Consider the following 25,386-nt stretch of genomic DNA (forward strand, 5'->3'; position numbering starts at 1 on the left):
GGCCACATTCACTTCTATGTCTTAATTTTGTCCTTCTGCCCAGAAAGTTTTGAATTACACGGATTGGATCTGTTATCTGGAAACTCCAAAATACAGAAATGCAATTTTCTATAGGGCTCTAGTTCAACAAATAAAGCATCACCTTGTGATTATTGGCAAATAAACTAGTATAAATAATTGAATTGGGGTTTGGTGTCTATAATTTATTGAGGGAGAATATTCTCACCAAGGCAAGCATTATTATTTACCTGGAATCAATCTGAGAACTCAGAGTTAAAGCCTCTGGGGTATATTTATCAAAGAGTGAAGTTAATAGTGAAGTTCCGCCACTAGAGTGAAATTCCGCCACTCCCCATTCATTTCTATGGGATTTTTAAAGGCGTATTCATCAAAGGGTGAACTTTCACTTTCACCCATTGAAAAATACGCCTTTCAAAATCCCATAGAAATGAATTGAGAGCTGCGGAATTTCACTCTAGTGGCGGAACTTCACTCTATGATAAATTTACGTATCTGAGTCATTCCTTCTTGCAATATGGCAGTCTCAATCAGTCTAAATCAGTTAAAGCAGATTTTCTTCAGTTATTTTAAAAGAATAATCAGCAGATAGGAAAATAGCAGTAATCCCCCTAATTTTGCCATTTTGCTAAAAAGAAGTTCTTCCTCCAATGGACGATGAAATCATTTGAATGATATTTCACTAAAAGTAAATATCAATATTCATTATAAACAGGTAAAATAAGGAAACTTCGGGCGACTTCGAAGCTATCCGAGTGCCATCCCGCTGGTCATTTACATTCTAGCCGGTGGGAAGGCATTTAGGGGTGGTCTGTTGCCCAAAGAAGAGGCAATTTGTCGCTGGGCGATTAATCTCCCCTCATCTGCCACCACCCTAAAGTCCATGAAGGATGCTGCCACTTTGCAAAATGATTTGACTAAATTGGAAAACTGGGAAGTGAAATTGGCAAATGAGGTTAAGTGTTGATAAGTGCAAGGTTATGTACTTTGATTACCATAAATGTTAAGTTATACACCAAGGAAATTGGTTAGTATTTTGTTCATTTTGTTCATATTTTTAGAGCTAAAAATCGTGGATTATGCTAATTACTTTAAACCACAAACAAATTTACAATGTATTAAAAGTAAAAACCATGTAAAAACTGTTTAAAAAACTCTGCCATGTAAAAGCTGTTGAGGTCATGTAGCATTCGATGGTAATCAAGCCTCTGAGTCATTCCTTTTTGCAATATGGCAGTCTCCACTTATAAAGTATGCATAGATGCAAACAGTGTCGGACTGGCCCACTAGGATACCAGGAAAAGTCCCGGTGGGCCCAGGTGACTGTGGGCCCTCATGTTGCTAGACATTTGGCTTATTTCATGGCCATTCCTTATTTATATGAGAACAAAGAGGCTAAATAAATGGAATAATAAATTATAGTATGTAAAGAAAAGAGACAAGGAGAATAGAGGTTGAGTGAGAAGAGGAAGAATAATAGTAAAAGTGTGCCCCTGGTCTAAGATTACTTGGTGGGCCCCTGGTCAAAGGTTTTTGGGTGGGCCTCTGGTGTCCCAGTCCGACACTGAATGCAAATATGGCCAGAAATACATTTTTGTGCCCCAAATGTAAATGTCCTCATTTAATATAAAGCCTAATTATAAATACCGTACAAAAACACCTTCGGTAAAGAGAAGAGTGTACTGCAAGCAGTTGCAGAATTACGCCATACTGAAGGTATATTTTTGGGGCCCTGGTTTAAGCAACCATTATTCAAGGGTTGTCCAAGGTTGCAATGTTTAACATAATATTAATGTAAATATCAGTATTCATATTTCTAGTTTTGAGACCCAAAGGCGAGTCCGCCATCAGGGACAACTGAGATTTTGGTCTGGAAAATGTTATGCCTAGGGCAGGGGAATACATTTCTGATTACTGCCCCTGCTAAAAATATGCAGACCTAAAACACCTGCTGCACCACGGAGTTTCCTCACTTTCCTGCAATCATTAAACTCCATAGGCTATGAATTTACAATACCCCATGAATTTCTGCTTGTTGGTTATTGATCACTTGCTGCAAAAACACCAAACCCAATACTATCGGGAAAAACCTGCATAAGGGCTGCAAATCTAGCAGAGAACCGGAATAGAAATAAAAAATGCATCTATCACTTATCACTAACTACTCAAGACCATAAAAAGAGCAACGATAACAAAGAGTCAAGGAAATTCTATAGTAACAGAAAGCGTACAAAAGGTCACTCATGTAGGCCCTTGTATGTTATATAACTGCTGAGTTTAGAAATGGGTAAAATTCGATGAAAGTTGTCATCTGAGCGGCTGTAATAACCGTTATGCTATACTGTATCCTCCAACAGAATTCTAGCCCAATTGTCAAGCAGGAGTTAGACCGCCAGCTTCAGATATCTTTGGGCAGGAACAGTTCCAAGGTACAGTCTAGGCATTTAATGTCAGAAACACTGTGATGTGGAATAAGTGATGAAGCCAGCATTTTCTGAGATCTCGGAGGGATTGAATCTAACCTTACACAGGATGGTAAATGAACAGCTGTAGTTATAGAGGCTAAGAGCAGATTTCTTTTCCCACCTATAGGGAAAATCACAAATACCACAGTATTGATTTTTAGGAAAAAATTATTTTTCAAAATTCAGTGCAAGGAAAGCTCCAAGACAGTTTATTCGCAACATATTAGCCACAATAGTGCCAGCTAGAATGCTATATTTATTCTGCAGAAAGCTTTACCATACCTGAGTAAACAGCTCTAGACACTGTCTGTTTGTTTAGGATAGAAGCAGCCATATAAGCTTGGTGTGACATCACTTCCTGCCTGAGTCTCTCACTGCTCACTTACAGCTCTGAGCTCAGATTACTGCAGGGATGGGAGGAGGGAGGGGGAGAGGAGCAAACTGAGCATGCTCAAGCCCTGCCCTGGAGGTTTCAGCTGAAAACAGGAAGTCTGATACAGAAGCCCATGTGTACACAATAGAAGGAAAGAAATGAGGTGTTTCTTTTGACAGAGGACTCACAGCAGCATTACTTTGAGGGTTTACTGGTGTATTTATATAGACCTTTCTGATAAAGCTTACTTAATTTTAGCCTTTCCTTCTCCTTTAATTGGCAACACAGCAACATGGCAACTCACATGTCTGCTCCTTCAAGACTGGGATATTCATGCTGTGACCCCCTTTAAACCATATTTGTAGTAACGGTTAAAGCAGAATTTGTTTCAGCTAATTTAAGAAAAGTATCAGCAGATGGGAAAATAGCAGTGATCCCCTCATTTTGCCATTTTGCTCAAAAAAGATAAAATATAAAAGAAAAGATAAAATATAAAATAATATAAAACAAAGTTGTGTGAAATTGTAAAGTAGTTTTTTTAAGTCAAAATTTTATAAATAGAAAATAGAAAATGTTGTGGTTTGTAAAAATTCCTGGACAAAAATGCACAACAAATGCACAATAAAATTCAACAAGAGTTTAAAAGTCCACATTCACATGACATGAGGCACCATAAGCCATGATTCAAATCGAAGTGACCTTGTAGTACACAAATAATTTTTGTAAATCCCAAACTAAATGAGCCAGTAGAATAGAGTTGCTCAAAACACATTAAAGGGAAACCATCTCAAAAATGAGATTTTAATATAAGCTTCAGCATACAGAAACTTTCTAAATACAATTATTTAAATAATCAAATATATGTTCACTATCCCTCTCTCATCTGTTTCTCTTCATTCTCTCTTCATGCAGGAGTTGGGTGTCAGATATTCATTGACAGTTAGATCCAATATATCTTATAGGGGGGCTCCTTTTGCCTAGAAGATTAGAGCTCACTCTATTAAAATCACCAGACATCATGTCTCTCTACATGCAGAATTTGTGCAAAAGGAAGTTATTTTGTTACTTTGTTTGTTCTGGAATCAGTTATATCAGTGAGCTCTAAAATATCTGCTAGGAAAGGAAGCCCCCCTATTGGATCTGTCAATGACTATCTGACACCCAACTCCTGCATGAAGACAGAATGAAGAGAACAATGTCGGACTGGGACACCAGGGGCCCACCCAAAAACCTTTGACCAGGGGCCCACCAATTAATCTTAGACAAGGGGCCCACTCTCAGTACTATTTTTCTAACTCTCCTCAATCAACCTCTATTCTCCTAGTCTCTTTTCTTTACATACTATACTCTGTTTTTCCCTCTATTTAGCCTCTCTGTTCTCATAGAAATATGGAATGGCCATGAAATAGGCCAAATATTTAGCAGCATGAGGGCCCACTGACACCTGGGCCCACCGGGAGTTTTCCTGGTATCCCGGTGGGCCAGTCCGACACTGGAAGAGAAACAGATGCTGAGAGAGGAATAGTGAAGATAAACTTGATTATTTCAGAAACGCTACAAAATGTTTAGTTGATTGTATTTAGAAAGTTTATATAAAAGTTTATATAAAATTTTCCTTTTTTGCGATAGTTCCCCTTATAAACAATCATTTCCAGTTTAATTCAAGCTGTTAAGAGGTTTGGGGGGGTTGTTTGTATTTATATGAAAAAATTAGAGGATTTTCTTATTAGTGTTCAGATTAGTTCAACATTTTTATTTGTCCATGCTTTTTATATGAAGCTGTTTCAAATCTGTGGTTTCAGAGAAAACTAGTTTTTTTGTGGTTTTTAAAACCTCTAAAACCACTTTAAAAAAATGCTGACAAATAGGCCACCAAATGGTAGTGTGTTGGGGGTTTATTTAATTATCTCCCATAACCCTGTATTCCCTCACATGCTAAAAAGCTATCCAACCCCTTCTTAAAGCTATCTAATGTATCAGCCTGTACCACTGATTCAGGGAGAGAATTCCACATCTTCACAGCTCTCACTGTAACAAACCCAATATCTTGGCGGAACCTCTTTTATTCTAATCGGAATGGGTGACTTTGTGTCAGCTGGAAAGACCTACTGGTAAATAAAGCATTAGAGAGATTATTATATGATCCCCTTATATATTTATACATAGTTATCACATCACCCCTTAAGCGCCTCTTCTCCAGCGTGAACATCTCCAATTTGGCCAGTCTTTCCTCATAGCTAAGATTTTCAATACCTTTTACCAGCTTAGTTGCCCTTCTCTGTACCCTCTCTAATACAATAATGTCCTGTTTGAGTGATGGAGACCAAAACTGTACGGCATATTCTAGATGGGGCCTTACAAGTGCTCTATACAGTGGAAGAATGACCCCCTCCTCCCTTGACTCTATGCTCCTTTTAATACAGCTCAAGACCTTATTTGCCCTTGATGCTGCTGACTGGCATTGCTTGCTACAGCCAAGTTTATCATCTACAAGGACTCCAAGGTCCTTTTCCATAATGGATTTGCCTAGTGCAGTCCCATTAAGGGTATAAGTGGATATTTTTACATCCCAGGTGCATGACTTTACATTTATCAACATTGAATCTCATTTGCCACTTAGCTGCCCAGATTGCCAGTTTGTCAAGATCCTGTTGCAAGGATGCCACATGCTGGATGGAATTAATTGGGCTGGATAGCTGTAACTGTAGCCAGTTTCCTATCCATGTGCAAACGACTTCATTAAGCCCAACAGACCTTAGTTTAGAAAGCAGTCGTTTGTGGGGAACAGTATCAAACGCTTTGGCAAAATCCCAATAGATCACATCTACTGCCCCCCCCAGCATCTTACTTACCTCATCATAAAAAGCAATCAAATAGACTGTCATGACCCATCCTTCATAAAGACATGCTGATTGCTGCTCATAATGCCATTCACTAGGACAATGTTTTAAATGTGATCCCTTAACAATTTTTCACCAGGTTTCACCACAAAAAAAGATGCCCATAGACCATTCTCGTTTGTCAACAAAATCTGTCGACAATCCACAACAATTTTCAGCGAAGAGAAACGGGTCAGATTTGGCCCATCACTATCCAGGACTTAGTATAATAGTAACAGTTTGGTATAAAGCTGGGTGGGGGCTTTAATTCCTCCCTCACCTTCTATGATCATATTAACACCTCATACATACAGTACATACATACATACATACACACATACATCAATACATACACACATACATACATACATACATACATACATCAATACATACACACATACATACATACATACATACATCCATACATACATACATCAATACATACACACATACATACATACATACATACATCCATACATACATACATCAATACATACACACATACATACATACATACATACATCCATACATACATACATCAATACATACACACATACATACATACATACATACATACATACATCAATACATACACACATACATACATACATACATACATCCATACATACATACATCAATACATCCACACATACATACATACATCCATACATCCATACATCAATACATACAAAGACAATTATGACCGGTGGAGTGGCGCATGCACAGTTGCAGCAATTGGACAACGGCGCAATGCACTGAAACGGGCGGAAATTGCTGAAGTGCCGGAAGAAGACACGAAGACCCCGGAAGATGGCTGCGGTGAACTGCGATCCCTGAATCTGCATCGAGGGGTAAGTAAAAAGTTAGGGGTATTTGCCCAGGGTAGCAGCTAGGCTGGGGGGTCTATGTGGGGTAGGGTTTTTTTTTTTAATAAGGGGTTTGTTTCTCCTTTAAAAGGGTTTTTTCACTTTTAAATTAACTTTCAGTATGATGTAGAGCAGGCATGTCCAAAGTGAGGCCTGTGGGCCAATTGCGGCCTGGCTTCAAATTTACAATGGTCCGGAACCCGCTCACTTCCTTAGCTGCCCCTAACCTCACGCTCCTGGCAAAACTAAGGTACGTGCAGGGGGGTTGTGGTAAGGTTACCATCTGTTTCAGAGTCTCAGTCCTTGTTGAAAATCCCATGGGAAGCCTCATAGCTTTGGCATTCCGTAGCAGGCAACACCACATAGCGAATTCCTGTGATTCACAGCCGGCGAATACATTTGCAAAACCAGCGCAAAAATTTGCCGGCGAATGTGTGCCGGCACCCAAAAACGGATGCCAGCGTCAAAAACAAGATGGCATTTCGTTCGAAAAAGATCCGCACTCACAGGTCTTATAGAGAAAAATAAATAATTTATTAGTTACACAGGACTGACGTTTCGGCCTACCCAAGGCCTTTCTCAAAGTGCCAAATGATTCACAGTCATGCCTTACATTCACTCACTGGCAGGAAACATCAGCTATAACAAAACTCATATAATCATGGTCGCAGACAAAATCAATTAAACAATTAACACATTCATTCACCATATATCGGCAAGGTATAACATATGTTCAAAAATACACAGAAAGTTAAAAACAAGTTACCAAACCCCTAGTTAAAAACAAGACACAATGTAGCCTTAAATTACTCAATCCATCTAGGCATGCTACATATTGTTATTAATCTTACAAATGTTACAAACATAGTTTGTAAAGAAAATAGACTAGGAGAATAGAAGTTGAGCAGAGGGAAGAAAAATAGTACTAAGATTGGGCCCCTGGTCTAAGATTAAGTGGTGGACCCCTGGTCTAAGGCTTTTGGGTGGGCCCCTGACGTCCCAGTCCGACACTGCATATACACCACTGGATCCTGGAATGATCCTGATCGCAAGCTAGATACCTCGGAAGGGATATCGGTGTCAGGCTGAATGGTTGGCCCCAACACATTTTCACTTTACCAAATCTGGCCCTTGTTGCAAAGAGTTTGGACACCCCTGATATAGAGCATGATATTCTGAGACAATTTTGCAACTGATTTTCATTTTTAATCATTTGTGGTTTTTAGCTTTTTATTCAGCAGCTCTCCAGTTTGCAGTTTCAGCAGTCGGGTTGCTAGGATCCAAATGACCCTAGCAACCATACATTGATTTGAATAAGAGACTGGAATATGAATAGGAGAGGCCTGAATAGAAAGATGAGCAATAAAAAGTAGCAATAACAATACATTTGTAGCCTTACAGAGCATGTGTTTTTAGATGGGGGTCAGCGACCCCCAATTGAAAGCTGGAAAGAGTCAGAGAGTCAGAAGAAGAAGGTAAATAAATAAAGAACTTTAAAAAATAAATAATGAAGACCAATTGAAAAGTTGTTTCGTATTGGGCATTCTATAATATACTAAAAGTTAACTTTAAGATGAACGACCCCTTTAAGTTAACCTTTAGTATGTTACAGAATGGCTAATTCTAAGCAACTTTACAATTGATCTTCATTATTTATTATTCTTAGTTTTCGAATTATTTGCCTCCTTCTTTTGACTCCAGCTTTCCAGTTTTCAAATGGGGGGGGGGGTCACTGATCTACAAATCTACGAGGAGTGGCCTGAATAGAAAGATGAGTAATAGAAAGTAGCAATAAGAATACATTTGTAGCCTTGCAGAGCATTTGTTTTTTTAGATGGGGGTCAGCGACCCCTATTTGAAAGTTGGAAAGAGTCAGAAGAAGAAGAAGGCAAATAATTAAAAAAATATGAAACATAAAAAATGAAGACCAAGTGAAAAGTTGCTTAGATATAACATACTAAAAGTTAACTTAAAGGGGAAGTAAAGTCTAAAATAAAATAAGGCTAGAAATGCTGTATTTAGTACTAAATATAAACATGAACTTACTGCACCACAAGCCTAATCTAACAAATAATTTATGCTTTCAGAGTTGGCCACAGGGGGTCACCATCTTGTAACTTTGTTAAACATCTTTGCAAGACCAAGACTGTGCACATGCTCAGTGTGGTCTGGGAGGCTAAGCTTAGGAATCGTCATAAATTATCAAAACAGCACAAGACAAATAATATCTGCCAGAAGCCGGTACAGCAAAATTAATAATCAGAATATACAAGGTCAGCCAACACAATCCCGAATAAACCCTTGGCTTTATGGGAAAAACAAATTAAAGAAATAAGAGAGAAAGCTCCCCTTTTTTTTCCCCCTTCCTTTTTCTCTATAATAATAAAACAGTACCTTGTACGTGACATAATGAATCTTTATTGTAAGCAGAACCAGCTTATTTGTTTATTCAGTGTTTACATGATTGTCTAGTAGACTTAAGGTATGAAGATCCAAATTGCAGAAAGATCTGTTATCTGGAAAGCCCCAGGTTCTGAGCATTCTGGATAACAAGTCCCATACCTGTAGTATCATTTTCTAGGAAGGGTAGGAATTGTATTATTGTAATGTACAGCAGGCATTAGTGCAGACATCCCTGTAGAGGAGTAAAAAATATATGATATTTCCCTTCCTAAAGTTCTGATTGATGACATTGTATTGAAATGAAAGGGAAGCGAGTCAGGATACATTCAGCTGGAGAGGTGAGTCTTAGCCCATCCTATAAAATCATCAGCATCAAGGTTGCTTTTAAGAAGATAGAAATTTATGTTGAATGAGGATGTCAGTAATTTTGTGTCACAATTCATCTCTCTAGAAATGATTTCACAGTCAGAATACAGCCGAAATACACCCGAAATGTATATGTATAATACATACATGTATAGTATCCATTATACAGAAAGCTCCGAATTACTGGAAGGCCATCTCGCATTGACTCCATTTTAATCAATTCAAAATTTTAAAACACATTCCCTTTGTAATAATTAAATTTTTCTTTGTAATAACAAATCAGTACCTTGTACTTGATCACAAATCATATATAACTAATCCGTATTGGTAGGGATACAATCTTATTGGATTTATTTAATGTTTAAATGATTTGTATCAGACTTAAAGGAACAGTGACACCAACAAATGAAAGTGTTGGAAAGCCGATATAATGTACAGGTGTCCTGCACTGGCAAAACTGGTGTGTACTCTTCAAAACAACAACTATAGTTTATATAAACAAAAATAAATAGAATTGACATTAACTGTGGTGTCTGCCCAATAGGGTTGTTGTGTCCTAAATAAAAATAAGTTATATCTCAGTTAGGATCAAATACAAGGTACTGTTTTATTATTGCATAGAAAAAAGAAATCATTTTTAAAAAGGTTTGATTATGGCGTCTATGGGAGATGGCTTTCCGGTAATTTGGAGATCTCTGGATAATAGATTTCCAGATAATGAATGCCATATATGTATATTGTAAGTAGCTTCCCTTTTCCTTTAAGAATAAAGTTGTGAATGTGTTTTTACATAGACATTAAACTATGAAAGTAGGATTAGTGATGGGCGAATTTGTGGGAAAAATTCGCGAAACGGCGCCGGCGTCTCGTTTTTGACGCCGGCGTCGGTTTTTTCGAAAATAGATTTTTGCCGCGAATTTTCGTGGACGGCAAAACGCGCAAATTCGCCTTGAATTCGCGCCTGGCGAATAAATTCGCCCATCACTAAGTAGGATCACAAAGAGCGCCGACTGCTTTATGGTTTGAGCGGGGTAAAATATGAAAGTACATGCGTGAAATGGGATTCCTTGACTTGATATTTACAGTTTTAGGTAGCAAACAGCTCCCATATATCAATATTATTCACTAGATCATCCATGAGAACCCAGAATAGACCGAATTGAAATCTATAATGTCTGGATAAAGCTGTATCCTGAATCCTTCACACAACAAAAAAAATAGCCAATAACCGAAGTTTATGTTCCCCTTAATGGTCTTTTCTGTACATACAAAATCAGCAGTCGTGAAGGCTTGCTGCAAGCATAGGGCTAAACTGGTGATGTAATAACTCAATAAATCCCTGGCTGCTGATTTGTATGTATATATATTCTGTACAAAAGCAGGATCAGTGCTGATATAAGGACACATTATGAAGAACAGATGGAATGTAAAGCCGTCAACATGAATTGCACTTGCTGGATAGTGGAAACGATGAAGTGCGTTATTAAGTTTCATGTAGGGAACTGGATGCTACAGGAATGGAGCTTTGACCTGAATCAGATTTTCATCAGTGAGTGGCATAGACAATATAATAGCCAGTGGGATGGAGACATCTATTTGCCATACAATCAAAGAATGCAATAAATGCACGATCATTTAGATTCCTGCATGTTACAGCAAGGCATGGGATATTTTCTACAAAATGCTTGGGACCTGGGGTTTTTCAGATAAGGGATCTTTCTGTAATTTGGATCTCCATACCTTAAGTCTACTAAAAAATAATTTAAATATGAAATAAATTCAACGGGATTGTTTTGCCTCTAATAAGGATTAATTATATCCTACGTGGGATCAAGTACGAGGTGTTGTTTTATTATTACAGAGAAAGAGAAATGATTTTTAAAAATTTGAGTTATTTAATTATAATGGAGTCTATGGGAGATGGCCTTCCTGTAATTTGGAGCTTTCTGGATAATGGATCCCAGACCTGTATGGAAAACACCATTTAAAAACCACTGATAATATAGTACCCATACTTCTAATCTGCAGGAAAGAGTCTATCCTGGAAATGCTTGACCACACAGAGCCCACGTATACTTTATTATTATTATTATTATTATTATTATCATCACATATTTATAAAGCACCAACATATTCCACAGTGCTTTACAATAAATGTACATTGAACATACAGTTTAACATACAAAGAATAACCAATACAAGAAGTTAAAGGAGTCTCGCCCATAAGAGCTTGCAATCTAAAAGAGATTCTAGCTGGTCTAAAGGTTGGGGAAGCCTTTCCACAGCTGAAGAAAGCATTTATCATTCCCATGGATCAGTAAGAAATTTAAATATTTCCTGATATGAGAATGGGACAAATACAGGTATTTGTTTTATTAGTGATGCAACAAGGCATTCATATTCTCCACATGCAGATTCCGAAACGATTTCAGTTTAATCTCAACCCCTGTACTGTTCCTTTGTTAAAGTTTAGTTAAAGACTGATTAGTGTGACATGTGCTAATATGGTGCAAACCACTGTGAGGGTAGTGAGCTGCTGTTATGTATGGCCCCCAATCTCCTAATCCTCCAAGCGCCCCATGCACCCTCACACAGTATATCCCTAAACCAGAAATCTTATGTCCCGTTTCTGCTAAATATACAGATACCCCAAATTAATTTGGAACCTATAGGAAAGTTTTCTGATGTCTTGTGCCTTTATGTGGTTCCCTATTCCATTACACATGATGCCTTTAATCATATTACAGGTGAACAGTAGTATTGGGTTGGACAGAATATCCCCCGTGTCTTATTCATGAACATATAACCTCTGAGATCACCATTTCTCAAAACGTATTTGAAGAAGATCATGAAAATTTAATAAAAGCTTCATCTCACTGAAATAAGGAACTTTCTATATTAAATCGATTAAAAATTCTGTACCGTTTATGTGATAATCAAGCTAATCTTCAGTATCTCACTCTCAATAACGTTTCACTTTTCATGATTTTGATTGACATGTAGGTCTAATACATCTTTTATGGGGGCCTTCTTTTCCTAGCAAGTATTTTAGAGCTAACTCAAACATCCGACTCTAGCACCAATAAAAGGTAACACTCTGCTTGCAGAGAAACAGAATTTCCATCAAAGCTGGAACTTCTGAAAGAGTGAGCTCTAGAGTTGCCACCTCTCCGGTTTTGACCTGGACAGCCCGGTTTTTTTTGGGGCTGCCCGGGTCAAAACTGCCTGCCCAGTTTTACCGGTTTTGACCCGGGCAGGATTCCCTATGATTGATGCAGCGATTGGCCAATCGGCAATCACCACGTCATAGCTTTGTCTCTGATCCACCCCAGCACCATTACAGTCCTGCCGGATCAACAGGGCCAAAAGGTGACAACCCTGAGTAGTGATGGTCGAATTTCTCGAAAAAATGTTGAAACTCGAAAATCACGCCTGCGTCCAATTTTGGACACACGTCCGAAAATTCGCTCACGTCAATTTTGACGCTGGCGTTAAAGTCAATGGGCATCCAAATACTGTTAATGAGCAGCGATTTTGACATGAGCGACTTTTCGAATGCGCGTCCAAAAATTTTTGCGCCAGGCGAATTTATTCACCCATCACTACTAGGGAGCTCATCTTATAAGTAGTGATGGGCTAATAAATTTGCAGTGAATTTCCTCGTTTCGCCGGCGGCGAATAAAATCGCGAATTGGCAGCAAATATTTTTGGACACGCGTTTGTTAAGTCGCTTGTTTCAAAATCGATGCGCGTCAACAGTATTTGGATGCCCATTGACTTTAACGCCAGCATCAAAATTGACACAAGCGAATTTATTGACGCCAGCGAATTTTCGTCAACAATTTTGTTGGTCAATTTTTCACGGTTTGCGATTTTCGCTGGAAATTCGCCCATCACTACTTATAAGCAAAAGGTGCACCCCCACAAAGACAAATGTATCAGACCTGAATGTCAATTAAAAACTGACTCCACCTACTGCAGAGTGAATAGTAACTTTATTAATACATAAATGATACGGAATGTTCAATTGACTGTATTTAGAAAGTTTCTGAATTCAGTGAGATGAATGCTATTTTAAATTTACATTTTCGTGATAGTTCTCCTTTGATATGAGACAGGCAGAGAAATACAACTCTCTGTGCAGAACAACTTATTGGACTTTTTTTAGGTAAAGTAAAAGGAAACCATAATATACCAGGTTATTTTCTCCTTTTCATACTGCTATGAAAGTGGGATGACTAATAATGGGCACTCCAACTTAGTGTTTAGACTTCTAGGTACACGTTAGAATGTAGCCTCTTTCACCCACACACTGTCTGGGAACATACATAAGGGCTCATTTACTGACGCAGGGCAGAGTTTAAAGTTTAATGAGCGGCCAAGCTGCCGTGTTTTTAGCACTTTGCAACTCGTTCCACCATCAGTAGTTGTGGGTGTGCAGAATAAAGGTGCAAGGACTTACACTTCCCCATAAATACAGTGCTGCCTGCGTCCTGCACCACTGTATTCATGAGCAAAGGACATGGGTCTCCCCTCTCCCAAATCCCATTCTCGTCCTCTAACTTGCTCATAATTCATTCAACCAAAAAGCAAGAACTTTTCTGATATGAATGGTCATGTGCGGATTTTCATTTAAGGGCATGTAAAGGCAAAAAAATAAAATCCCATTTTTAATGAAAAAGAAATCCTATCTCCAATATACTTTAATTAAAAAATGTGTACCGATTTTATAATAAACCTGACTGTATGCAGTAAAATTCTCCCTTCATTTACTGCTGTGGATAGGAATTGTCAGACGGTCCCTAACTGCTGAGCAGGGAAACAATCATACTTATGAACAGCAGGGGGAGCCCCCGCCTTACTTCCCAGCCATGCAGAACTCAAGCAGCTTTGTTTATGATGATCCCTAAGCAGCCCAGACCACACTGAGCATGTGCACAGTCTTAGTCTTGCAAAGATGTTTAACAAAGTTACAAGATGGTGACTCCCTGTAGCCAACTTTGAAAGCATAAATTATTTGTTTGATTAGGCTTGTGGTGCAGTAAGTTCATGTTTATATTTAGTATACAAAATACAGCATTTCTAGCCTTATTCTATTTTAGACTTTACATGCCCTTTAAAGCTATCTGTCATCTTCCCATTCATATCAGTGGGAAGATGACAGATAGCGGGCATTTGACAGATGCCCTGGTCTAAACTGATATTTAAGACTATAAGGGTCATTTAATCATACCTCCCAACATTTTGGAGAAAAAAAGAGGGACAAAACATTTATTATATTTATTACTGGGGTACGAACCGAGGGTCATTATAAAAATCACCTAACTGCTACAGATATTACTCTTAGCTATTACAGGCTTAATAAAGTACAGCACACTAATTTCTCTTACTTCTATGACATGCCCAGTGTTTACAGGACATAAACAAAGAGGTAAAATAAAAAAAAGGAATAGGTTAAGTTAAGTAGCCTCCCCAAGCACAAAAATCACCCTTGACCTATGTGAATGGTTCAGTAAGCACCATCGGCAGCCGTCAACCCTTCTCCCTGCCTATTTACAACCAATAACTATCTAGATATATTCCATTACATCGAAGCAGCAATAACTGTTTTCAATGTCTCTACCCTACAGAAGTAGCTCAAATAGAATCATCTCGCTAGGAGGCTGCAACTATATAGTACACATTATTGTTGTCCATCTTATATGAAGTGAGCTGATGATCCCCCAAACCATGGAAAGATACAAAGAAGCCTTTGCAGCTTACAGAGCATTTGGGCTTGAGTTGTTCTGCAATCACTCCGTTCAGTCCTATGGGCAGCCCTCTAGCAATGACTCCATGAGTAATAAAATGCAAGTACAGTAAAATTTGATTCATGGTTTGTGACTGCTAAGAGGGAAAAAAATCAATATCACCTAGTCGAGAAAAAAGGTGACCAAAGGAATGTTATACAACCTTTCACATACTTCATCCAGCCACTGTCTGGGACAAGGTTTGAACCTTTGCATCGTGAGCCCTGGGAGGTACTTTTTCAACGAAATAGTTTATAGCTCACCTAGGTGACCTGTTGCACTAAATCACTTTTTTCTTTTTTTACCGGAGTGCCACCTTTATATCCTTTCGCACAATTGATTACAGTGGGAGCGCTGATGGCTGAGCACCCGGCCTATCGTAATGGAGCTACACTGATTTGTGCATACAGGGGGAAGTCTAGAGCAGCCAAAACCCCTTTTTTCTACTTAATGATTATTATTGTCTATTGTAGAAGAAGGCAGAACAGTCAGATACAGCAGAGTATGTATATAGAGCCCTTCTTAGCTTGTACATCCAAATAATATGCAATTATAAGCAATTTCAGGGGATGCCCATGTGCTGCCCTGTCCCCTATATGCATTTAGCAGCACTGCACACAGGAGGAGGTGTAAGTGTTTGGACTGCAGAGAATTATACCTTATGGGGCAAGGCATCAAGTGAAACAAATCGAGGGCCTTTGTACTGTTATTTATGTCCCAGAAGCTGTTCCACAATAAAATAATTCATATGCATGAACTTAACATCACTTACTCCTAATTTTAATGTTGGTGCCCGTTATGCTAAATGTAATTGTGTTATTTCTTGCACAGGGCTGGATTTAAGAACAGTATACCCCTAGGCACCTCTGCCAGCTCACTTGTACCCGCCTGCATGCACCCCCTCCTCTGCTCACAATCCTCTTACTACCCTGCTGCCTCTGCGTCTTTGCTCCTATTTCCTTTTCACGATCAGTTCCCCTTTGAAAAAGCAGCCAATGAGCCACCACAAAACTTTGCCGCCCTAGGCCCGGGCTTTTGTGGCCTTCCCACAAATCAAGACCTGTGCTTGCAACATATAATCAGACAAATTATTCTGTATGCACAACTACCATCCCCGTCTTCCCATCTACTTCCAGAGAAGCTTTATTAAATATTTTACGAATTCGCAAAGTGCCCTTGAATGTTAAAAAGAAAAACAAAATCTTTCTAGAACAAATGCAACTCCATAACACAAGAATGCATAATGAGCATGTATCATTATACTTGTTACTGAAACTTCAACCCAATACCTACAAGATCACGTTTCCATAAACAAACGAATACATTTAAGGGAGAAGTCGACAAAATGAGGCCACAGTATATTCTATATAATCATTTATCCTTATTTCATAATTTTCTCATCTCCTTACAGTCTGGAATTTACTGAATATGTTTGTATCAGTGCAGGAGTTAGTGATACTAGCAACCAGAAAGTAGTTCCAACAATAAAATGCAATCCCCAAAAACTGAATGCATAAAAAGCCCACAATATATCAATAAAATATATATAACAGTTGCAAGCAATTTCAGAATGTCACCACCACCACCATATAAATTAAGCAGATTTTTGATGATAAATAAAATGGTTAAAAAAGGCACAAGCTGTGTGAGGTAGCAATGTACAGTATGGGTATTCAGCATGATATAATGAACTGAGGGAAATGAGTATAAAATAGTCGTAATATAAAATGTGAAAAGGTTAGAAAGACGAAACAAAAGTCATGCTTTGACCTTCAGACAGCATACAGAAGCCATGAGGATATCTCAAGTGACAGATCCATACAGGCAATTCCTAGGCCATTTGCCTGCTCTTAAAGGAACAGTAGCAGCAAGTGTTTTAAAGTAATTTAACTATAATGTACTGTTGCCCTGCACTGGTAAAACTGCTGTGTTTGCTGCAGAAAGGATACTATTGTTTATACAAATGAGGTGCTGTGTAGTCATGGGGGCAGCCATTCAAAGGCGGATAGCCAATAAGCTCTGTAGAATATATTGGTGTTCATTTGGCTCCATTGCTACACAACAATTTGTTTATGTAAACTATGAAAGTATTTCAGAAGCAAACACATCAGCTTTACCAGTGCAGAGTAACAGCACATTCTATATGAATTACTTTAAAGCAATTTCATTTTTATGGTGTTACTGTTCCAATAAGCCCCTTCTGCTGTTTTTAAAGTGCAGCTCCTACCACCCAATAACAGCCAGAGATGTGTTTCCCATGATATGAAGGGCATAGATGGGCTGCTCTAAATATTGGGCCCTCCATTACCTGCTTAGTCCTGTGCCCCATTATCACTGAGAACAAGCACTGCTACTGTCTGTATTTGCTAAAAGGGGTGTGTGTTTTTCTGTGAAGTGCAATATAGTAGAAAGGATGGTTCAAAAAAAATTTAAATTTTTTCTAAGTCCCAAAAAAACGCTGGCATCTTTTACTTTTTATAGGGTGATAGGCTGAAAAAGAGCGAATTTTTTTTTAGGGTACCCTCCTTCCCTGCTACATTTGATAACATATGGCACCTAAACTTTGGGCACACGTGTAGGGCATTAGAATACATTTTTTAAGGTTCCCTGGTCTTTTGTAGTGTAATTTGTTTTCTGTTGCATATACGGCCATTGTACTTTAACTGCACGCCGTATGCAAATTTCCAATCGCAAATGATCGGTAACTTGTGCGCAACTTCGGATCTTTGTGAATTTGTGCCTGGCGAAGTGCAGCGAAGTCAACGCTGGCACAAATTCGGAGGTAAGTAAATTTGCCCCTGTCTACTAGAAAATTATGTAAATATTTATATTGTATATAGGCTGGTTTTGCTTCCAGTGAGGATTAATTATATCTGAGTTTGCATCAAGTACAAGGTACTGTTTTATTATTACAGAGAAAAAGAAAATCATTTTTAAAAATGTGGATTATCTGGATAAAATGGGGTCTATGGGTGACAGCCTTTCTGTAAATCTGAGCTTTCTGGACAACAGATTTACAGATAACGGATTCCATACCTGAATATTATATATTGGCCACCATAAGCATATACAGCATAATAGGAACTACATTTAAACAGCATGCAGTATAAAGAGCCTATACCTGTACTCGTACAGGCAGTGTCAGACTGGGACACTCGGGGCCCACCCAAAAACCTTAGATAAGGGGCCCACCATAAAAACTTAGACCAGGGGCCCACTAGCAGTAATGATATTCTTCATCTCCTCAATCAACCTCTATTCTCCTAGTCTGTTTGCTTTACATACTATAATCAATTATTCCATCTATTTAGCCTCTTTGTTCTCATAGAAATAAGGAATGGCCACAGGGGTGCTTCGGCAATGAGGCAAGTTGAGGCTGTCGCCTCAGGCGGCAGCGCCCCACTAGGTACCAGGGGCAGCAAAAATGCTGCTCCTGGTACTTTAAGAGCGAATTTCCGGGGGAGGGGGGGCAGCAGCAACTGCTGCTGCCTCAGGCGGCGGAGGGGCCAGGATCGCCCCTGAATGGCCATGAAATAGGCCAAATGTTCAGCAGCATGAGGCCCACCAGGAGTTTTCCCGGTATCCTGGAGGGCCAGTCCGACACTGCGTACAGGGTGCTGTGTGTGCACAACACCCTGTACTCTTACAGGTATAGGATCCATTATCTGGAAACCTGTTATCCAGAAAGCTCTGAATTATGGGAAGGCCGTCTCCCATAGACTCCTTTCATCTAAATAATTCAACATTTTTTAATTATTTTCTTTGTAACAAAACAGAACCTTTTACTTGATTCAAACTCAGATATAATTAATAATAATTGGTGGCAAAAAATCCTATTTTACTTAATGTTTAAAAGAATATCAGCAGATGTAATGTATGAAATCCAGTTTACGGATCCATTATCTGGAAAAACCCCATTCCACAAGCATATTGCATAACAGGTCCCATACCTGTGGCACCACATAAATATCATATCAAGGTCTTTATGTGACTGGAGTAAAGCTGCTTACTGGGTATAACATTTTGACTTCTTTAGAATATGATGAGTTCCTACATAGTGGACATATAGGACAGCAGGATCCATATATCATGATTAGTTAAATGAACAAAAGCATACTGTGTACTGCAGATGTAGGGCATACAGAATACAACATACACAATACACTGGGTAACACAGGGACAAATGATACTGTAGATGTACTAAATGCATCAACCTTTATTCAAAGAATTACAGCCCAGTGTCTACCAGGCCATGTACCCTGTGTATTGAAAGTGTTTAATCTACTGGATGCTGTTTAAACATGCGATATACAGTGATTGTATTTGGATTACATTGGTAGTCCATTACTGTACTCTAAAACAGCATATTGTATGCAAAGTAGCATTTTTTAATAGAATTGTTGTACTCCTCTATGAACTGGATGATGACATTTTTATCTCACTGACTAACATGCCTTATTAATCATGTCTTAAATGCAGTTCTATACTAAACATGCGCAAGGATAAAGGATAATACGCCTTGAGAAAACTCAATGGTATATAAGAGAATGAATTTTTCTTGTTGACTAACTTACAAATACCAGATTAACCCCAAAGTAGCTTTTGCCACTGAATGCTTTAGTGCTAACATGGGTAGGATATTTTAGTTTTTGGTCTACATAATACAACATATACAGGAAGAGAAATGTCACAGAATATATGACATAATCAATCTTAAAAGTGAGTTTGAGAGGTGAGTGCAGTCCTGTGCAAATTACACTTTGCAAGCCCCATTATTTAATGTACCTATAGTATGACCAGTCAGCTACTGTAGGACTACAACACTAATCATCCCCCAGTTCAATGAGCTGTATTTCACCAACAAATTGAGGGCAGCATGTTTGGCAGCACTGGTTCAAATTGTTGCTGTTACCATCATGTCATATTATACAAAGTATTCCACAGCAGAAATACATTTCTGTTTCAACATTAGGCACCATCTGTCCCTACTATACCTGCTATCCCACAGTCACACTCCCTTCCCAGAGACCATTATCCCACTGTTACTATAGGCACCATCTCACCCTACTATACCTGCTATCCCACAGTCACACTCCCTTCCCAGAGACTATTATCCCACTGTTACTATAGGCACCATCTCTCCCTACTATACCTGCTATCCCACAGTCACACTCCCTTCCCAGAGACTATTATCCCTTGCTACTAAAGGCACTATCTCTCCCTACTATCCTACAGCCACATTCCCTTACCAGAGACTATTATCCCCCTGCTACTATAGACACCATCTCTCCCTACTATACCTGCTATCCCACAGTCACACTCCCTTCCCAGAGACTATTATCCACTGTTACTATAGGCACCATCTCTCCCTACTATACCTACTATCCCACAGTTTCTTCCCAGAGACTATTATCCCACTGCTACTATAGACATCATCTCTCCCTACTATACCTGCTATCCCACAGCCACAGTCCCTTCCCAGAGACTATTATCCCACTGGTAATATAGACATCATCTCTCCCTACTATACCTGCTATCCCACAGTCACACTCCCTTCCAAGAGACTATTATCCCACTGCTTCTATAAGCACCATCTCTCCCTACTATACCTGCTATCCCACAGTCACACTCCCCAGTTACTATTATCCCACTGCTACTACAGCCATCATCTCTCCCTACTATCCCACAACCACAGTCCTTTCCCAGAGACTATTATCCCACTGTTACTATAGGCACCATCTCTCCCTACTATACCTGCTATCCCACAGTCACACTCCCTTCCCAGAGACTATTATCCACTGTTACTATAGGCACCATCTCTCCCTACTATACCTGCTATCCCACAGTCACACTCCCTTCCCAGAGACTATTATCCCACTGTTACTATAGGCACCATCTCTCCCTACTATACTTGCTATCCCACAGTCCCACTCCCTTCCCAGAGACTATTATCCACTGTTACTATAGGCACCATCTCTCCCTACTGTACCTACTATCCCACAGTTTCTTCCCAGAGACTATTATCCCACTGCTACTATAGACATCATCTCTCCCTACTATACCTGCTATCCCACAGCCACAGTCCCTTCCCAGAGACTATTATCCCACTGGTAATATAGACATCATCTCTCCCTACTATACCTGCTATCCCACAGTCACACTCCCTTCCAAGAGACTATTATCCCACTGCTTCTATAAGCACCATCTCTCCCTACTATACCTGCTATCCCACAGTCACACTCCCCAGTTACTATTATCCCACTGGTACTATAGCCATCATCTCTCCCTACTATCCCACAACCACAGTCCCTTCCCAGAGACTATTATCCACTGTTACTATAGGCACCATCTCTCCCTACTATACCTGCTATCCCACAGTCACACTCCCTTCCCAGAGACTATTATCCACTGTTACTATAGTCACCATCTCTCCCTACTATACCTGCTATCCCACAGTCACACTCCCTTCCCAGAGACTATTATCCCACTGTTACTATAGGCACCATCTCTCCCTACTATACCTGCTATCCCACAGTCACACTTCCTTCCCAGAGACTATTATCCCCACTGTTACTATAGGCACCATCTCTCCCTACTATACCTGCTATCCCACAGTCACACTCCCTTCCCAGAGACTATTATCCACTGTTACTATAGGCACCATCTCTCCCTACTATACCTGCTATCCCACAGTCACACTTCCTTCCCAGAGACTATTATCCCCACTGTTACTATAGGCACCATCTCTCCCTACTATACCTGCTATCCCACAGTCACACTTCCTTCCCAGAGACTATTATCCCCACTGTTACTATAGGCACCATCTCTCCCTACTATACCTGCTATCCCACAGCCACACTCCCTTCCCAGGAACCGAACACTGACTGGTTGGCCAGGATTTTACCTCTGCTTTAAGCAGCAATGCCTACTCCATTTTCTTCTAGAAAGAATGCCTGTCATAAACACATGGGTTGGTACAAAACCCAATACTGCAGAACCATTCAGTGCTGGACTCTCCAGGATATGAAGAGCTAACAGAAGCCCCAGGCACATATTCGCATAGCAGAGACAACACTAACAGCACAACACTTGAACAACAAATACATGAATTCAAGGACCCCCCGCCATACTATGCCAACCTCCTCCCTGCTGTGCCGTTAAGGGTAAATGTGAGATTGGGGTTAATTACGCAGGCACCAGCATATTAACCAAGCCCCCCTCCCCCTACCTCATTCCCTCCTGAATAGGGAGAGAGACGAAAGCCATAGCAGCATCGATTAACAGGCGAATGGAGCAAGACACCGCGCGCACACACACACATATATATATATATATAAACACACACACACACATGGGTAAATGGGGGTGGGGACAAGGGGGCGGAATGTGTGTAGCAGCAGCACAGAGAAAGAACGATGAATGAATTGTGTGAATGAATAAGAAATGAATGGAAGACAGTTAAAGCCAATTCTAGGCCCTCCACGGAAGAGGCAGCATCGTCAGTGTGTGTGTCTAGGGAAAGGGAGGGGGTTTCAAGCCCCCTCGTGCCCCCCTTACACACACATACACTCACTCACACACCCACCAATAATACATGTATAACAGTGCTGTGAAAGGAGGATAGAAGAAGGGTGACAAGAGGCATTGTGTCAGTTACAAAGAAAGAGAGAGAGAGACTCTCCTTTACCTGTAAATATACCAGACACTTCTCCTTCGGGGGCCCAAAGCAGGCCAGCTAGAGGAGAGGGAGGATTGCATCCTGCCATCAGACAAAGCCATGATTCTGCTCCCAACCTCAGAATTACAGCAGAGCTCAGCCTCATTCTAAAATACCTCGCTGATATAGAAAGACAGAGAGAGGGAGAGAGAAAGAGAGAGAAGAAAGAGAGAAAGAGAGAGAGAGGGGCAGTGCGCCTGTGATGGTATAGCAGCAGCGCAGCCGTCTGTACCCGAGCCCAGCCAAGACCCACTGTACAATACTCACATCATTTCCTCCGTGTGTCTGCTGAGCCTGAGACTGCACTCATTGGCAGACTGTGCAATCAAACTAGAGAGGCAGCAAGTAAAGGGAGCTGATCGTGGTGCTGAAACACAGCAGGCTCCCTCTTACTAATAGAACAGCCCCGGCTTCCTAACCCTTATTCTTCACTCACAACAACACGTTTATTTATTAGGTACACCCTCCAAGGCTCATGATAAAGTAACCACTTGTACAGCAGAATATTGACCCCGCAACAGCACCGTTTGCCAAAACCCCATGAGAAATTTATAAGGGATCTCCTCCCAATAACTGCTTCTTTGCATAATGAAATAAAATGCCACTCTAAGCAACTGCCCTTTATAAGGTAAAAAATACGGCCAGCAGTGTTTAACTTCTTTGTAAATGGAATTGCCATGGAAAGCAGTGTCTGCCTGCCTTTTTTTTTTTTTTTTTGTTCTCTGCACTGCTGGTTATTACCTCTGACACAATGAAACAGGAGTCAGCTGATTAACAGAGCTGTAAGAGAACTGATGCCTGCTGCACAGGTTCAAGAGTCAGATCAAGAGAATAGAGTGGGATAAACAAATGCCGATTCCAATAGAAATTCCATTTACACATAACTTTTAAAACCACTGGAAATGTGTGATGGATGTATACTAGAAAGTCGCTTAGAATTATGATTAGTTTTGTTATGCAAATCATTTATGGTTCTATTTCCACCTTTAATAAATGGATACAGATTTACTTTAAATCTATGGGAAAACTTGCATTAACAAAAAACCTTAAGGTCCCCTTACACGAGCAGATACAAGCTGTCGGCAAATTAAGTTGGCAGCCTTACGGGCAGTGTATGGGAGGCCCTCCGACAGGCTTCCCCGAACAATATCTCACCAAAAGTCGGCCAGATGTTGATCGAGCAGGTTTAAAAATCCCATCTCTATTCTGTTTGTTGTGATCCGATTGTCAGGCCCTAGGGCCCTTGATTGGATCAGCCCGATATCACCCATCTGAAGGTGGGCTTTATCGGGGAGAGATTGGCTATTTTGGTGACCTTGCCAAGCAGATCTCTCTATATATGTCCAGCTTTAGGCAGGGCCGGATTTATATTGTGGGTGCCCCTAGGCCCACTGCTGTTGGTCGACCCTGTCCCCTCCCCTTTATTTCTGCAAATTTTCATCATTTGGACTGGAGCAAAGGGGATTGGCGCATGGGAAATTGGGCAGCATGCCGCCCCCCTAAAATCCTGCCACTCTAGACCCGGGCCTAGGTGGCATTTACATAAAGCCGGGCCTGGTTTTAGGTGATCCCAGCACATACTCACATACAATGCCTAAGAAATCTAGTGATTAGCTTAGGGCTGCATTGGGAAGCCCCACAGTGACCTCAAAGTTGCCCCCATAGATGTCACATGATTGCCATCACTCGCAGCCCTTTTCACACTGTGATATCCCTTCTTACCCTGAAGGTCAGTTCTCCCTGCCTCTTTCGCACTCTCATAATAAGAAAACGCAGTCAGTAAATGTATGGGTATCAATTTGTGACCTTAAGCATCGGGCACTATCGGACTGGCCCACTGGGATACCAGGAAAACTCCTGCTGGGCCCAGGTGTCAGTGGGCTTCTTGCTTCTAAGCATTTGGCCAACCCTATGGCCATTCCCTATTTCTTTATGGGAACAAAATGCATAATAATGGAAGAATCGAGTAAGTAGATATGAAAGACTAGAGGAGGAATGTAATAAAAGTCGCAAAGAGCAAAACAATTTACACAAATAAGAGTAAAAATGTGCATTTCAAATGTGACAATGTACCGTATATACTCGAGTATAAGCCGTCCCGAGTATAAGCCGAGGTACCTAATTTTACCTCCAAAAACTGGGAAAGCTTATTGACTCGAGTATAAGCCTATGGTGAGAAATGCAGCAGCTTCTGGTAAGTTTCAATCAAAAAATTGAGGGTTTCTGCTCTCATTGGAGGTGCCGGCGTCTCGTTTTTGGATGCCGGCGACCATTCTTGGGCGCCGGCAAATATTCTTGGAGACTATTCTTGGACGCCGGTGACTATTCTTGTTTTTGCGCTTGACTCGAGTATAAGCCGAGGTAGAGTTTTTCAGCATATTTTGGGGGCTGAAAAACTCGGCTTATACTCGAGTATATACGGTAATACTCTTCCTTAAACTGTTATTGCCTTGCGAATTTTAATTGCACATTGCACACTTTAAAGAAGTGCTTGAAGGTGTCGTAATCTT

At 40.1% G+C, this 25,386-nt stretch overlaps 1 protein-coding gene across 4 annotated transcripts in view; it reads right to left on the minus strand.

Annotated features, from left to right (window-relative positions):
• Positions 1–25,386, minus strand: part of LOC108697259 (SH3 and multiple ankyrin repeat domains protein 1) — a 247,651-nt gene that overhangs the window by 40,438 nt on the left and 181,827 nt on the right. The window lies entirely within an intron of this gene.

The sequence above is a fragment of the Xenopus laevis genome, chromosome 7S (genome assembly GCF_017654675.1).
Source record: "Xenopus laevis strain J_2021 chromosome 7S, Xenopus_laevis_v10.1, whole genome shotgun sequence".
Taxonomy (NCBI): domain Eukaryota; kingdom Metazoa; phylum Chordata; class Amphibia; order Anura; family Pipidae; genus Xenopus; species Xenopus laevis.